The sequence below is a fragment of the Pan paniscus genome, chromosome 6, assembly GCF_029289425.2.
Source record: "Pan paniscus chromosome 6, NHGRI_mPanPan1-v2.0_pri, whole genome shotgun sequence".
Classification (NCBI taxonomy): domain Eukaryota; kingdom Metazoa; phylum Chordata; class Mammalia; order Primates; family Hominidae; genus Pan; species Pan paniscus.
In genome coordinates, this window is record NC_073255.2 from 134,728,062 (window position 1) to 134,745,694 (window position 17,633).

The following is a 17,633-nucleotide window of genomic DNA, read 5'->3' on the forward strand; positions in this document are numbered from 1 at the left end:
CTCCATAAACTTGGAAATCTCTACACGGCTCTCTCTATAAATGTGGAAATATCTACACCGCTGTCTCTATAAACATGGAAATATCCACACCGCTATATGTATAAACTTGGAAATATCGACAACGCTATCTCTATAAACGTGGAAATGTATACACCGCTATGAGTATAAACGTAGAAATATCTTCACCGCTGTCTGTATAAACATGGAAATATCTACACCGCTATCTCTATAAACGTGGAAATATTTACACCGCTATATGTATAAACGCGGGAATATCTACATCGCTAACTGTATAAACGTGGAAATATCTACACTGCTATCTCTGTAAACGTGGAAATATCTTCTCCAATTTCCGTATAAACATGGAAATATCTACACCGCTATCTCTGTAAATGTGTAAACATTTAAACCGTTATCTGTGTAAACATGGAAATACCTTCACCATTATCTGTATAAACAAGGAAACATCTACAGAGCTATCTGTATAAACATTGAAATATCTCCAACGATATCTGTATAAACATGGGAATAACTACACCGATATCTGTTTAAAAATGGAAATATCTACACCGCTATCTACATGAACATGGAAATATCTACACTGCTTTCTGTATAAACATGGAAATATCCCCACCGCTATCTCTATAAACATGGACATATCTACACCGCTATCTGTATAAATATGGAAATATTTACACCACTATCTGTAAAATCATGGAAATATTTACACCGCTATCTGTATAAACGTGGACATATCTACACCGCTATCACTATAAACATGGAAATATCTACACCACTGTCTGTATAAACCTGAAAATATCTACACTGCTATCTCTATAAACATAGAAATATCTACACCGCTTTCTGTATAAACATGGAAATAACTACAGCAATATCTGTATAAACATGCAAATATCTACACCGCTGTCTCTATAAACATGGAAATATCTACACTGCTATGTGTATAAACATGGAAATATCTACACCGCTGTTTCTAAAAACATGGAAATATCTACACCGCTGTATCTATAAACATGCAAAAATCTACACTGTTGTCTACATAAACTTGGAAATTTCTACACGGCTATCTCTATAAATGTGGAAATATCTACACCGCTGTCTCTATAAACATGGAAATATCTACACCGCTATCTCTATAAACTTGGAAATATCTACACCGGTGTCTCTGTAAACATGGAAATATCTACACCGCTATATGTATAAACTTGGAAATATCTACACCGCTATCTCTATAAAGATGGGAATATCCACACCGCTATCTGTATAAACGTGGAAATATCTACACTGCTATCTCTGTAAACGTGGAAATATCTACTCCAATTTCTGTATAAACATGGAAATATCTACACCGCTATCTCTGTAAATGTGTAAACATTTAAACCGTTAAATGTGTAAACATGGAAATATTTACACTGCTATCTCTATGAACATGGAAATATTTACAACGTTATCTGTATAAACATGGAAGTATCTCCACAGCTATCTGTATAAACATGGAAATATCTACACCGCTATCTTTATAAACATGGAAGTTCCAACACCGCTATCTGTATAAACATGGAAGTATCTCCACTGCTATCTGTATAAACATGGAAATAGCTACACCACTATCTGTATAAACATGGAAATATCTACACCGCTATCTGTATAAACATGGAAATATCTACACCGCTATCTGTATAAACATGAAAATATCTACATCACTATCTGTATATACCTGGAAATATCTCCATCGCTATCTATATAAACATGGAAATATCTACACAGCTATCTTTATAAACATGGGAATATCTACACCTCTATCTGTATAAACATGGAATTACCTACAACACTATCTGTGTAAACATGGAAGTATCTACACAGCTATCTGTGTAAACATGGAAATCTGTACACCACCATCCGTGTAAAGATGGAAATATCTACACCGCAATCTGTGCAATTATGGAAATATCTACACCGGTATTTGTAAAAATATGGAAATATCTACACCGCTATCTGTATAAACATGGAAATATCTACAGCGCTATCTGCATAAATATGGAAATATCTACACCGCTATCTCTATAAACTTGTAAATGTCTACACCGTTATCTGCATAAACTTGGAAATATCTATTGGCTATCACTATAAACATGGAATTATCTACACCGCCATCTGTATAAACACGGAAATACTTTCACAGTCATCTGTATAACCACGGAAATATCTACACCACTATCTGTATAAACATGGAAATATCTACACTGCAATCAGGATAATCATGCAAATATCTACACAGCCGTCTCTATAAACATGGAAATATCTACAACTGCATCTGTATAAACATGGAAATATCTACACCGCTATCTGTGAAAAGATGGAAATATCTACACCGCAGTCTTTGCAAACATGGAAATATCTACACGACTATCTGTGTAAACCTGGAAATATCTACACCGCAATCTGTGCAAAGATGGAAATAGCTACACCGCTCTCAGTGTAAACAAGGAAATATCTACTCCGCTATCTGTATAAACATGGAAATATCTACAACACTATCTGTATAAACATGGAAATATCTTCGCTGCCATCTGTATAAACAGGGAAATAACTACACCTACTTCTGAATAAACATGGAAATATCTACACCGATATCTGTAGAAATATGGAAATATCTACACCGCTATCTCTATAAACATGGAAATATCTCCACCGCAATCTGTATAAAAATGGAAATATGTGTACTGCTATCTGTAAAACCTGCAAATATATACACCGCAGTCTGTATAAATATGGATATACATCCACCGCTATCTGTATAAACATGGAAATATCTCCACCACTATCTCTATAAACATGGAAATGTCTTCACCCCTATCTGTGTAAACATGGAAATATCTTCATGGCTATCTCTATAAACATGGAAATACCTACACAGACATCTGTATAAACATGGAAATACCTACACAGTCATCTGCATAAACATGGAAATATCTACACAGTCATCTGTATATACATGGAAATATCTACACAGACATCTGTATAAACATGGAAATATCTACACAGCCATCTCTATAAACATGGAAATATCTACACTGCTATCTGTATAAACATGGAAATAGCCACACCACTGTCTGTGTAAACATGGAAATACCTTCACTGTTATCTGTATAAACAAGGAAATATCTACAGATCTATCTGTATAAACATTGAAATATCTCCAACGATATCTGTATAAACATGGAAATATCCACACCGATATCTGTTTAAACATGGAAATATCTACACCTCTATCTACATGAACATGGAAATATCTACACCGCTTTGTGTATAAACATGGAAATATCCCCACCGCTATCTCTATAAACATGGAGATATCTCCACCGCTATCTGTATAAACATGGAAATATTTACACCACTATCTGTATAAACATGGAAATATTTACACCGCTATCTGTATAAACGTGGATATATCTACACTGCTATCTCTATAAACATGGAAATATCTACACCACTGTCTGTATAAATCTGAGAGTATCTACACCGCTATCCCTATAAACATAGAAATATCTACACCGCTGTCTGTGTAAACATGGAAATATCTACAGCAATATCTGTATAAACATGCAAATATCTACACCGCTGTGTCTACAAACATGGAAATATCTACACTGCTATGTGTATAAACATGCAAATATCTACACCGCTGTCGCTAAAAACATGGAAATATCTACACCGCTGTATCTATAAACATGCAAATATCTTCACCGTTGTCTACATAAACTTGGAAATCTCTACACGGCTATCTCTATAAATGTGGAAATATCTACAACATTGTCTCTATAAACATGGAAATATCTACACCGCTATCTCTATGAACGTGGAAATATCTACACCGCTGTCTCTGTAAACATGGAAATATCTACACCGCTAAATGTATAAACATGGAAATATCTACGCCGCCATCTGTATAAACAGGGAAATATCTACACCTACATCTGAATAAACTTGGAAATGTCTACACCGCTATCTGTATAAATATGTTAATATCTACACCGCTATCTCTATAAACATGGACATATCTCCACCGCTATCTGTATAAAAATGGAAATATCTGTACCGCTATCTGTAAAACCTGTAAATATATACACTGCAGTCTGTATAAATATGGATATATCTCCACCACTATCTGTATAAACATGGAAATAACTCCACCACTATCTCTATAAACATGGAAATGTGTACACCCCTATCTGTGTATACATGGAAATACCTTCATGGCTATCTCTATAAACATGGAAAGAACTCCACCGCTATCTCTAGAATCATGGAAATGTCTACACCCCTATCTGTGTAAACATGGAAATACCTTCATGGCTATCTCTATAAACATGGAAATATCTACACAGACATCTGTATAAACACGGAAATACCTTCACAGTCATCTGTATAAACACGGAAATATCTACACCACTATCTGTATAAACATGGAAATATCTACACTGCCATCAGGATAATCATGGAAATATCTACACAGCCGTCTCTATAAACATGGAAATATCTACACCTCCATTTGTATAAACATGGAAATATCTACACTGCTATCTGTGAAAAGATGGAAATATCTTCACTGCAATCTGTGCAAAGATGGAAATATCTACACGACTATCTGTGTAAACCTGGAAATATCTACACCACAATCTGTGCAAAGATGGAAATAGCTACAACGCTCTCTGTGTCAACATGGAAATATCTACACCGCTATCTGTATAAACATGGAAATAACTATGCCGCCATCTGTATAAACAGGGAAATATCTACACCTACATCTGAATAAACATGTAAATATCTACACCGCTATCTGTATAAATATGGAAATATCTACACCTCTATCTCTATAAACATGGAAATATCTCCCCTGCTATCTGTATAAAAATGGAAATATCTGCACCGCTATCTGTAAAACCTGGAAATATAAACACCGCAGTCTGTATAAACATGGATATATCTCCACCGCTATCTGAATAAACATGGAAATATCTCCACCACTATCTCTATAAACATGGAAATGTCTACACCCCTATATGTGTTAAAATTGAAATACCTTCATGGCTATCTTTATAAACATGGAAATGTCTTCACCCCTATATGTGTTAAAATTGAAATACCTTCATGGCTATCTTTATAAACATGGAAATATCTCCACCACTATCTCTATAAACATGGAAATGTCTACACCGCTATCTGTGTAAACATGGAAATATCTTCATGGCTATCTCTATAAACATGGAAATATCTACACAGACATCTGTATAAACATAGAAATACCTACACAGCCATCTGTATAAACATGGAAATATCTACACAGCCATCTCTATAAACATGGAAATATCTACACTGCTATCTGTATAAACATGGAAATAGCCACACCACTGTCTGTGTAAACATGGAAATACCTTCACTGTTATCTGTATAAACAAGGAAATAGCTACAGAGCTATCTGTATAAACATTGAAATATCTCCAACGATATCTGTATAAACATGGAAATGTCTACACCGATATCTGTTTAAACATCGAAATATCTACACCGCTATCTACATGAACATGGAAATATCTACACCGCTTTCTGTATAAACATGGGAATATCCCCAACGCTATCTCTATAAACATGGAAATATCCAAACCGCTATATGTATAAACATGGAAATATTTACACCACTTTCTGTATAAACATGGAAATATTTACACCAATATCTGTATAAACGTGGATATATCTACACCGCTATCTCTATAAACATGGAAATATCTACACCACTGTCTGTATAAACCTGAAAATATCTTCACCGCTATCTCTATAAACATAGAAATATCTACACCGCTGTCTGTATAAACATGGAAATATCTACAGCAATATCTGTATAAACATGCAAATATCTACACCGCTGTCTCTATAAACATGGAAATATCTACACTGCTATGTGTGTAAACATGGAAATATCTACACCACTGTCTCTAAAAACATGAAAATATCTACACCGATGTATCTATAAACATGCAAATATCTACACCGTTGTCTACATAAACTTGGAAATCTCTACACGGCTCTCTCTATAAATGTGGAAATATCTACACCGCTGTCTCTATAAACATGGAAATATCTACACCGCTATCTCTATAAACGTGGAAATATCTACACCGGTGTCTCTGTAAACATGGAAATATATACACCGCTATATGTATAAACTTGGAAATATCTAAACCGCTATCTCTATAAAGGTGGGCATATCTACACCGCTATCTGTATAAACGTGGAAATATCTACACTGCTATCTCTGTAAACGTGGAAATATCTACTCCAATTTCTGTATAAACATGGAAATATCTACACCGCTATCTCTGTAAATGTGTAAACATTTAAACCGTTTTCTGTGTAAACATGGAAATATTTACACTGCTATCTCTATGAACATGGAAATATTTACAACGCTATCTGTATCAACATGGAATTATCTCCACTGCTATCTCTATAAACATGGAAATATCTACACCGCTATCTGTATAAACATGGAAATATCTACACTGCTATCTGTATAAACATGGAAATATCTACACTGCTATCTGTATAAACATGGAAATATCTACATCACTATCTGTATAAACATTGGAAATATCTTCACCGCTATCTCTATATACATGGAAATATCTACACCGCTATCTTTATAAACATGGGAATATCTACACCACTATCTGTATAAACATGGAATTATCTACAACACTATCTGTGTAAACATGGAAATATCTACACAGCTATCTGTGTAAACATGGAAATCGGTACACCACCATCAGTGTAAAGTTGGAAATATCTACACCGCAATCTGTGCAATTATGGAAATATCTACACCGCTATCTGTATAAACATGGAAATATTTACACCGCTATCTGTATAAACATGGAAATGTCTACAGCGCTATCTGCATAAATACGGAAATATCTACACCGCTATCTCTATAAACTTGGAAATGTCTACACCGTTATCTGCATAAACTTGGAAATATCTACTTGGCTATCTCTATAAACATGGAATTATCTACACCGCCATCTGTATAAACACGGAAATACCTTCACAGTCATCTGTATAAACACGGAAATATCTACACCACTATCTGTATAAACATGGAAATATCTACACTGCCATCAGGATAATCATGGAAATATCTACACAGCCGTCTCTATAAACATGGAAATATCTACAGCTCCATCTGCATAAACATGGAAATATCTACACCGCTATCTATGAAAAGATGGAAATATCTACACCGCAATCTGTGCAAAGATGGAAATATCTACACGACTATCTGTGTAAACCTGGAAATATCTACACCACAATCTGTGCAAAGATGGAAATAGCTACACCGCTCTCTGTGTAAACATGGAAATATCAACACCGCTATCTGTATAAACATGGAATTATCTACACCGCTATCTATATAAACATGGAAATATCTACGCCGTCATCTGTATAAACAGGGAAATATCAACACCTACATTTGAATAAACATTGAAATATCTACACCGCTATCTGTATAAATATGGAAATATCTACACCACTATCTCTATAAACATGGAAATATCTCCACCCCTATCTGTATAAAAATGGAAATATCTGTACCGCTATCTGTAAAACCTGGAAATATATACACCACAGTCTGTATAAACATGTATATATCTCCACCGCAATCTGTATAAACATGGAAATATCTCCACCACTATCTCTATAAACATGGAAATGTCTACACCCCTATCTGTGTAAACATGGAAATATCTTCATGGCTATCTCTATAAACATGGAAATATCTACACAGCCATCTCTATAAACATGGAAATATCTACACTGCTATCTGTATAAACATGGAAATAGCCACACCACTGTCTGTGTAAACATGGAAATACCTTCACCGTTATCTGTATAAACAAGGAAATATCTACAGAGCTATCTGTATAAACATTGAAATATCTCCAACGATATCTGTATAAACATGGAAATATCTTCACCGATATCTGTTTAAACATGGAAATATCTACACCGCTATCTACATGAACATGGAAATATCTACACCGCTTTCTGTATAAACATGGAAATATCCCCACCGTTATCTCTATAAACATGGAAATATCTACACCGCTATGTGTATAAACATGGAAATATTTACACGACTATCTGTATAAACATGGAAATATTTACACTGCTATCTGTATAAACGTGGATATATCTACACCACTATCTCTATAAACATGGAAATATCTACACCACTGTCTGTATAAACCTGAAAATATCTACACCACTATCTCTATAAACATAGAAATATCTACATCGCTGTCTGTATAAACATGGAAATATCTACAGCGATATCTGTATAAACATGCAAATATCTACACCGCTGTCTCTATAAACATGGAAATATCTACACTGCTATGTGTATAAATATGGAAATACCTACACCGCTGTCTCTAAAAACATGGAAATATCTACACCGCTGTATCCATAAACATGCAAATATCTACACCGTTGTCTACATAAACTTGGAAATCTCTACACGGCTATCTCTATAAATGTGGAAATATCTACACTGCTATCTGTATAAACATGGAAATAGCCACACCGCTGTCTGGGTAAACATGGAAATACCTTCACCGCTATCCGTATAAACAAGGAAATATTTACACCGCTATCTGTATAAACATGGTAATATCTACACCGCTATCTGTATAAACTTGGAAATATCTACAATGCCATCTGTATAAACATGGAAATATCTCCACCGCTATCTGTATAAACATGAAAATATCTCCAACGATATCTGTATAAACATGGAAAAATCTACACCGCTATCTGTTTAAACATGGAAATATCTACAACGCTATCTGCATAAACATGGAAATATCTACACCGCTTTCTGTATAAACATGGAAACATCCAGACCGCTATCTCTATAAACATGGAAATATCTACACCGATATCTTTATAAACATGGAAATATCTACATCGCTATCTGTATAAACATGGAAATATCTATAACACTATCTATGTAAATATGGAAATATCTACACTGCTATCAGTGTAAACATGAAATATATACTACGCTGTCTGTGTAAAGATGGAAATTTCTACACCGCAATCAGAGCAAATAGGGAAATACCTACACCGCTATCTCTGTAAACATGGAAATATCTACAACCCTATCTGTGTAAACATAGAAATATCTACATCACGATATGTATAAACATAGAAATATCTACACCGTTATCTGTATAAACATGGAATTATCTACACAGTCATCTATATAAACATGGAAATATCTACACCACTAACTGTATAAACATGGAAATATCTACAATGCCATCAGTATAAACATGGAAATATCTACACAGCCATCTCTATAAAAATGGAAATATCTACACTGCTACCTGTATAAACATGGAAACATCTACACCGCTATCTGTATAAACATGGAAATATCTACAACGCTATATGTGGAAACATGGAAATATCTACACTGCTATCTGTGAAAACATGGAAATATCTATACCGCTATCTGTGTAAATATGGAAATATCTACACCGCAACCTGTGCGAAGATGGAAATATCTACACCGCTATCTCTTTAAACATGTAAATATCTACACCGCCATCTGTATAAACTTGGAAATATCTACACAGTCATCTGTATATACATGGAAAATCTACACCACCAACTCTATAAACATTGACATATCTAAACTGCCATCTTTATACACAGGGAAATATCTACACAGCCATCTCCATAAATATGGATCTATCTACACAGCCATCTCTGTAAACATGGAAATATCTACACCACTATCTGTATAAACATGGAAATATCTACACTGCCATGTGTTTAAAGTTGGAAATAACTACACCGCGAGCTGTATAAACTTGGAAATATCTATACAGCTTTCTATATAAACATGGAAATACCAACACCAATATCTGTATAAACATGGAAATATCTACACCGCTATCTGTATAAACATGGAAATAACTACACGACTATCTCTATAAACATGGAATTATGTACACCGGTATCTCTATAAACATAGAAATATCTACATCGCCATCTCTATAAACATGGAATTATCTACACAGCCATCTGCATAAATATGGAAATATCTACACCGCCATCTGTATAAACATAGAAATATCTAAATCCCCATCGGTATAAACATAGAAATATCTATACTGCCATCTGTAGAAAGTTGGATCAATCTACACCGCGATCTGTATAGACATGAAAATATCTAAACATGTACCTGTATAAATATGGAAATATCTACACAACCATCTGTATAAATATGGAAATAACAATACTGCTATCTCTATAAACATGGAAATGTCTACACCGCTATCTGTATAAACATGTAATTATCTACATGGCTATCTCTTTACACATGGAAACATCTACACCGGCATCAGTATAAACATGGAAATACGTACACAGTCATCTGTATAAACATGGAAATATCTACAGCACTATCGGTATAAACATGGAAATATCTACACGGCCATCTGTATAAACATGGAAATATCAACACAGCCATCTCTATAAACATGGAAATATCTATATCGCTATCTGTATAAACATGGAAATATCTATATCGCTATCTGAATAAACATGGAAATAGCCACACCGCTATCTGTATAAACATGCAAATAACAACACGTCCATCTGTGTATACTTGGAAATATCTACACTGACATCTGTATAAACATGGAAATACCTACACGTCCATCTGTATATATATGGAAATATCTGTACTGTCATCTCTATACTCATGGAAATAACTACACAGACATCTGTATAAACATGGAAATGTCTACACAGCTATCTCTTTAAACTTGGAAATACCTACACCGCTATCTCTATAAACATGGAAATATCTAGTCCGCTATCTGTATAAACTTGGAAATATCTACACCACCATCTGTATAAACATCGAAATATCTCCACAGCTATCTGTATAAACTTGGAAATATCTACACCACCATCTGTATAAACATCGAAATATCTCCACAGCTATCTGTATAAACATGGAAATATCTACACCGCTATCTGTACAAACATGGAAATATCTACATCGCTAACTGTATAAACATGGAAATATCTACACCGCTATCTTTATAAACATGGAAATAACTACACCGCTATTTGTATAAACATGGAAATATTTTCAAAAATATGTGTGTAAAGGTGGAAATATCTACTCAGCTATCTGTGTAAACATGGAAATATGTACACTGCTATCCATGTAAAGATGGAAATATCTACAACGCAATCTGTTCAATTATAGAAATATCTACACCTCCATCTGTATAAACATGGAAATATCTACACTGCCATCTGTATACACATGGAAATTACTACACAGCCATCTGTATAAACATGGAAATATCTACACCACCATCTGTATAAACATGGAAATATCTCCACCGCAATCTGTATGAACATGGAAATATCTTCACCGCTATCTCTATGAGGTTGGAAATATCTACACCGCTATCTGTATGAACATGGAAATATCTACACTGCTATCTGTATAAACATTGAAATATCTACAGCGCTATCTCTATAAACATGGAAATATCTACACCGCTATATGTAAAAACATGGAAACATCTACACCGCTATCTGTAGAAAAATGGAAACATCTACACCGCTAACTGTATAAACATGGAAACATCTACACCGCTATCTGTATAAACATGGAAATATCTACACCGCTATCTGTAAAAACATGCAAATAACTACAATACTATCTGGGTAAACATGTAAATATCTGCACCTCAGTCTGTGCAAAGATGGAAGTACCTACACCTCTCACTGAGCAAAGATGGAAATATATACACTGCTATCTGTGTAAACATGGTAATACCTACACCGCTATCTCTATAAACGTGGAAATATTTCCACCGCTATCTGTATAAACATGGAAACATCTACACCGCAATCTGTATAAACATGGAATATCTACACCGCTATCTGTATGAACATGGAAATATCTAGATCGCTATCTGTGTAAACGTGGAAATTTCTACCGTGCTATCTGTGTAAACATGGAAATATCTACACCGCTATCTGTGTAAAGAATGAAATATCTACACCGCAATCTTTGCAAAGATGGAAATATCTACTCCGCTATCGCTGTAAACATGGAAATACCTACACCACTCTCTGTATAAACATGGAAATATCTACACCGCTATCTGTATAAACATGGAAATAACTACACCGCTATCTGTATAAGCATGGAAATGTCTACACCGCCATCTGTATAAACATGGAAATATCTACATCACTATCTGTATAAATATGGAAATATCTACACCGCTATCTGTTTATACATGGTAATATCTACACAGCTATCTGTATAAATATGGAAATATGTATACACTTGGAAATATCTACACCGCCATTTGTATAAACATGGAAATATCTACACCGCGAGCTGTATAAACATGGAAATATCTACTCTGCTACCTGTATAAACATGGAAGTATCTACACCGCCATCTGTATATACATGGAAATATCTACACCGCCATCTGTATAAAGATGGAAATATCTACACCGCAAGCTGTATAAACATGGAAATATCTACACTACTATCTGTATAAACATGGAAATATCTACACAGCCATCTGTATAAACATGGGTATACCAACACCACTATCTCTATAAACATTGAAATAGTTTCAAAGCTATCTCTATAAACATGGAAATACCTACACCGCTATCATTATAAACATGGAAATCTCTAAACTGCCATCTTTAAAAACATGTAAATATCTACACAGTCATCTGTATAAACATGGGAATATCTACACCGCCATCTGTATAAACACGGAAATGTCTACACCCTATCTGCATAAATATGGAAATATCTACACCACCATCTATATAAACATGGAAATATCTACACAGCCATCTGTATAAACATGGATATATCTACATTGCTCTCTATATTATCATGCAAACACCACCACCGCTATCTTTATGAACGTGGAAAGTCTGCACCGCTATGTGTATAAACAGGGAAATACCTACACTGCTATCTTTATAAACATGGAAATATCTACACCACCATCTGCATGAACATGGAAATATCTACACCGTAATCAGTATAAAGATGGAAACATCTACAGTGCCATCTGTATAAAGATGGGAACATCTACACTGCCATCTGTGGAAACATGGAAATATCAACACCGCTATCACTATAAACATGGAAATATCTACACCCCTAAGTCTTTAAATATGGAAATATCTACAGTGCCATCTCTATAAACATGGAAATATACGCACCGCCATCTGTATAAACCTGGAAATATCTACACAGATATCTGTATAAACATGGAAATATCTACAAAGGCATCTGTATAAAGATGGAAATATCTACACTGTTAGCTGCATAAACATGGAAATACCTACACCGCTATCTGTATAAACATGGAAATACCTACACCGCTATCTGTATAAACATGGAAATACCTACACCACTCTCTGTATAAACATGGATATACCTACACCGTGATCTGTATAAACAAGGTAATATCTACACCGCCATCTCTATAAACATGGAAATATCTACAATGCCATCTCTATACAAATGGAAATATCTACACCGCTATCTCAATAAACATGAAAATATCTACACCGCCATCTCCATAAACACGGAAATAGTTACACCGCTATCTGTATAAAGAGGAAAATATGTACACGGCCATCTGTATAAAGATGTAAATATCTACACCGCGAGCTGTATAAACATGGAGTTATCTACACCGCTATCTGCATAAATATCTAAATATCTATACCGATATATCTATAAGCATGAAAATGCCTACACCGTAATCTGTATAAACATGGAAATATCTAAATCTCTATCTCTATAAACATGGAAATATCTACAACGCTATCTGAATAAACATGGAAATATCTACACCGCAATCTGAGCAAAGATGGAAATATCTACACCATTATCTGTGTAAACATGGAAGTATCTACACAGCCTTCTCTATAAACATGGAAATATCTTCACCACCATCTGTATACACATGGAAATATCTACAAAGCTATATGTATAAATATGGAGATACCTTAACTGCTATCTCTATAAACATGAAAATATCTACACCGCTATCTTTATAAACATGGAAATATCTACACCACCATCTCTTTAAACATGGAAACATCTACACTGCCATCTGTATAGACAAGGAAATATATACACAGCCATCTGTATAAACATGGAAATATCTTCACCACTATCTGTATAAACATGGAAATATCTACACCGCTATCTTTATAAACATGGAAATATCTTCAAAACCATCTCTTTAAACATGGAAACATCTACACTGCCATCTGTATACACAAGGAAATATCTACACAGCCATCTGTATAAACATGGAAATATCTACACCGCTATCTGTATAAACATGGAAATATCTACACCACTATCTGCATAAATATGGAAATATCTACACCGCCATCTGTATGAACATGGAAATATCTGCACCGCTATCTCAGTAAACATGGAAATAACTATACAGCTATCTGTATAAACATGGAAATATTTACACCGCCATCTGTATACACATGGAAATATCTACACTGCCATCTTTATAAAGATGGAAATATCTACACCGTGAGCTGTATAAACATGGAAATATCTGCAACGCTATCTGTATAAACACGGAAATACCAACACCACTATCTGTATAAACTTGGAAATATCAACAACGCTATCCATATAAACATGGAAATATGTACACTGCCATCAGTATAAACATGGAAATACCTACACAGTCATCTGTATAAACATGGAAATATCTACACCGCTATCTATATAAACATGGAAATATCTACACGACTATGTGTATAAACATGGGAATAACTACACCGCTATATGTATAAACATGGAAATATCTACACGGCAATCTGTATAAACATGGAAATATACACATCGCTATCTGTGTAAACATGGAAATATCTGCACCGCTATCTCTATAAACTAGGGAATATCTACACCGCCCTTTGTATAAACATGGGAATAACTACACTGCTATCTGTATAAACATGGAAATATCTACACCGCTATCTGTGTAAACATGGAAATATCTACATCAAAATCTATATAAACATGCAAATATCTACACCGCTATCTCTATAAACATGGAAACATCTAAACCGCTGTCTTTATGAACATGGAAATAACAACAACGCTATCTCTATAAACACGGAAATAACTACCCCACTAAGTGTATAAACATGGAAATATCCACACCGCTATCTCTATAAACACGGAAATAACTTCCCCACTAAGTGTATAAACATGGAAATATGTACACCGCTCTCTGTATAAACATGGAAATATCTACAACGCTATCTTTATAAACATGGAAATATCTACACAGCTCTCTGTATAAACAAGGAAGTATCTACACCACTATCTCTATAAACATGGAAATATCAAGAGTGCTATCTCTATAAACATGGAAATATCTACAATGCTATCTGAATAAACATGGAAATATCTACACCGCAATCTGTGCAAAGACGGAAATATCTACACCACTATCTGTGTAAACATGGAAGTATCTACACCGCCTTCTCTATAAACATGGAAATATCTAGACCACCATCTGTATAAATATGGAAATATCTACAAAGCTATCTGTATAAATATGGAAATACCTAAACCGCTATCTCTATAAACATGGAAATATCTACACCGCTATCTTTATAAACATGGAAATATCTACACCACCATCTCTTTAAACATGGAAACATCTACACTGCCATCTGTATAGACAAGGAAATATATACACAGCCATCTGTATAAACATGGAAATATCTTCACCACTATCTGTATAAACATGGAAATATCTACACCGCTATCTGTATAAACATGGAAATATCTTCAAAACCATCTCTTTAAACATGGAAATATCTACACAACCATCTGTACACTCAAGGAAATATCTACACAGCCATCTGTATAAACATGGAAATATCTACACCGCTATCTGTATAAACACGGAAATATCTACACCACTATCTGCATAAATATGGAAATATCTACACCGCCATCTGTATGAACATGGAAATATCTGCACCGCTATCTCAGTAAACATGGAAATAACTATACAGCTATCTGTATAAACATGGAAATATTTACACCACCATCTGTATACACATGGAAATATCTACACTGCCATCTGTATAAAGATGGAAATATCTACACCGTGAGCTGTATAAACATGGAAATATCTACAACGCTATCTGTATAAACACGGAAATACCAACACCGCTATCTGTATAAACTTGGAAATATCTACACCGCAATCTGTGCAAAGATGGAAATATCTACACCGCTATCTCTATAAACATGGAAATATCTTCACCGTCACCTGTATAAACATGGAAATATCTACACCGCCATCTGTATAAACATGGAAATATCTACACCGCTATCCCTGTAAACATGGAAATCTCAACACCGCTATCCGTATAAACATGGAAATATCTACACTGCTATCTGTGTAAACATGGAAATATCTACACCGCTATCTGTATAAATATGGAAATAGCTTCAACGATATCTGTATAAACGTGGAAATGTCTACACCGCTATCTGTATAAACATGGAAATAACTAAACCGCTATCTGTATAAATGTAGAAATATCTACAATGCTATCTGTATAAACGTGGAAAAACCTACACCGCCATCTGGGTAAACATGGAAATATCTACTCCGCCTTCTGTGTACATGTGGAAATGTTTACACCGCCATCTGCATAAACATGGAAATATCTACACTGCCATCAGTATAAACATGGAAATATCTACGCCGCTATCTGTATAAACATGGAAATATCTACACCACTTTCTGTATAAATAAGGGAATGTCTACACCGCTATCTCTATAAACATGGAAATATCTACACCGTCATCTGTATAAACATGGAAATATCTACACAGTCATCTATGTAAACATGGAAACATCTACACCACCATCTCTATAAACTTGGAAATATCTACACTGCCGTCTGTATACAAATTGACATATCTACACAGCTATCAGTATAAACATGGAAAAATCTACACTGCTATCTCTACAAAAATGGAAATATCTACACTGCCATCTCTATAAACATGAAAATACCCCGCCAACTCCATAAATATGGAACTATCTAAACCGCCATTTGTGTAAACATGAAAATATATTCAAAGCTAACTGTAAACATGGAAATATCTACACCGCTGTCTGTATAAACATGCAAATATCTATACCGCTATCTGTATAAACATGGAAAATCTACATCGCTATCTGTATAAACATGGAAACATCTCCACCGATATCAGTATAAACATTTAAACAACTCCAACGCTATCTGTATAAAAATTGAAAAATTTACTCCGCTATGTGTATAATCATGGAAATATCTACACTGCTATCTGTATAAACATGGAAATGACTGCACCACCATCTCTATAATCTTGGAAATATCTACGCAGTCATCTTCATCATCATGGAAATATCTGCACCGCCA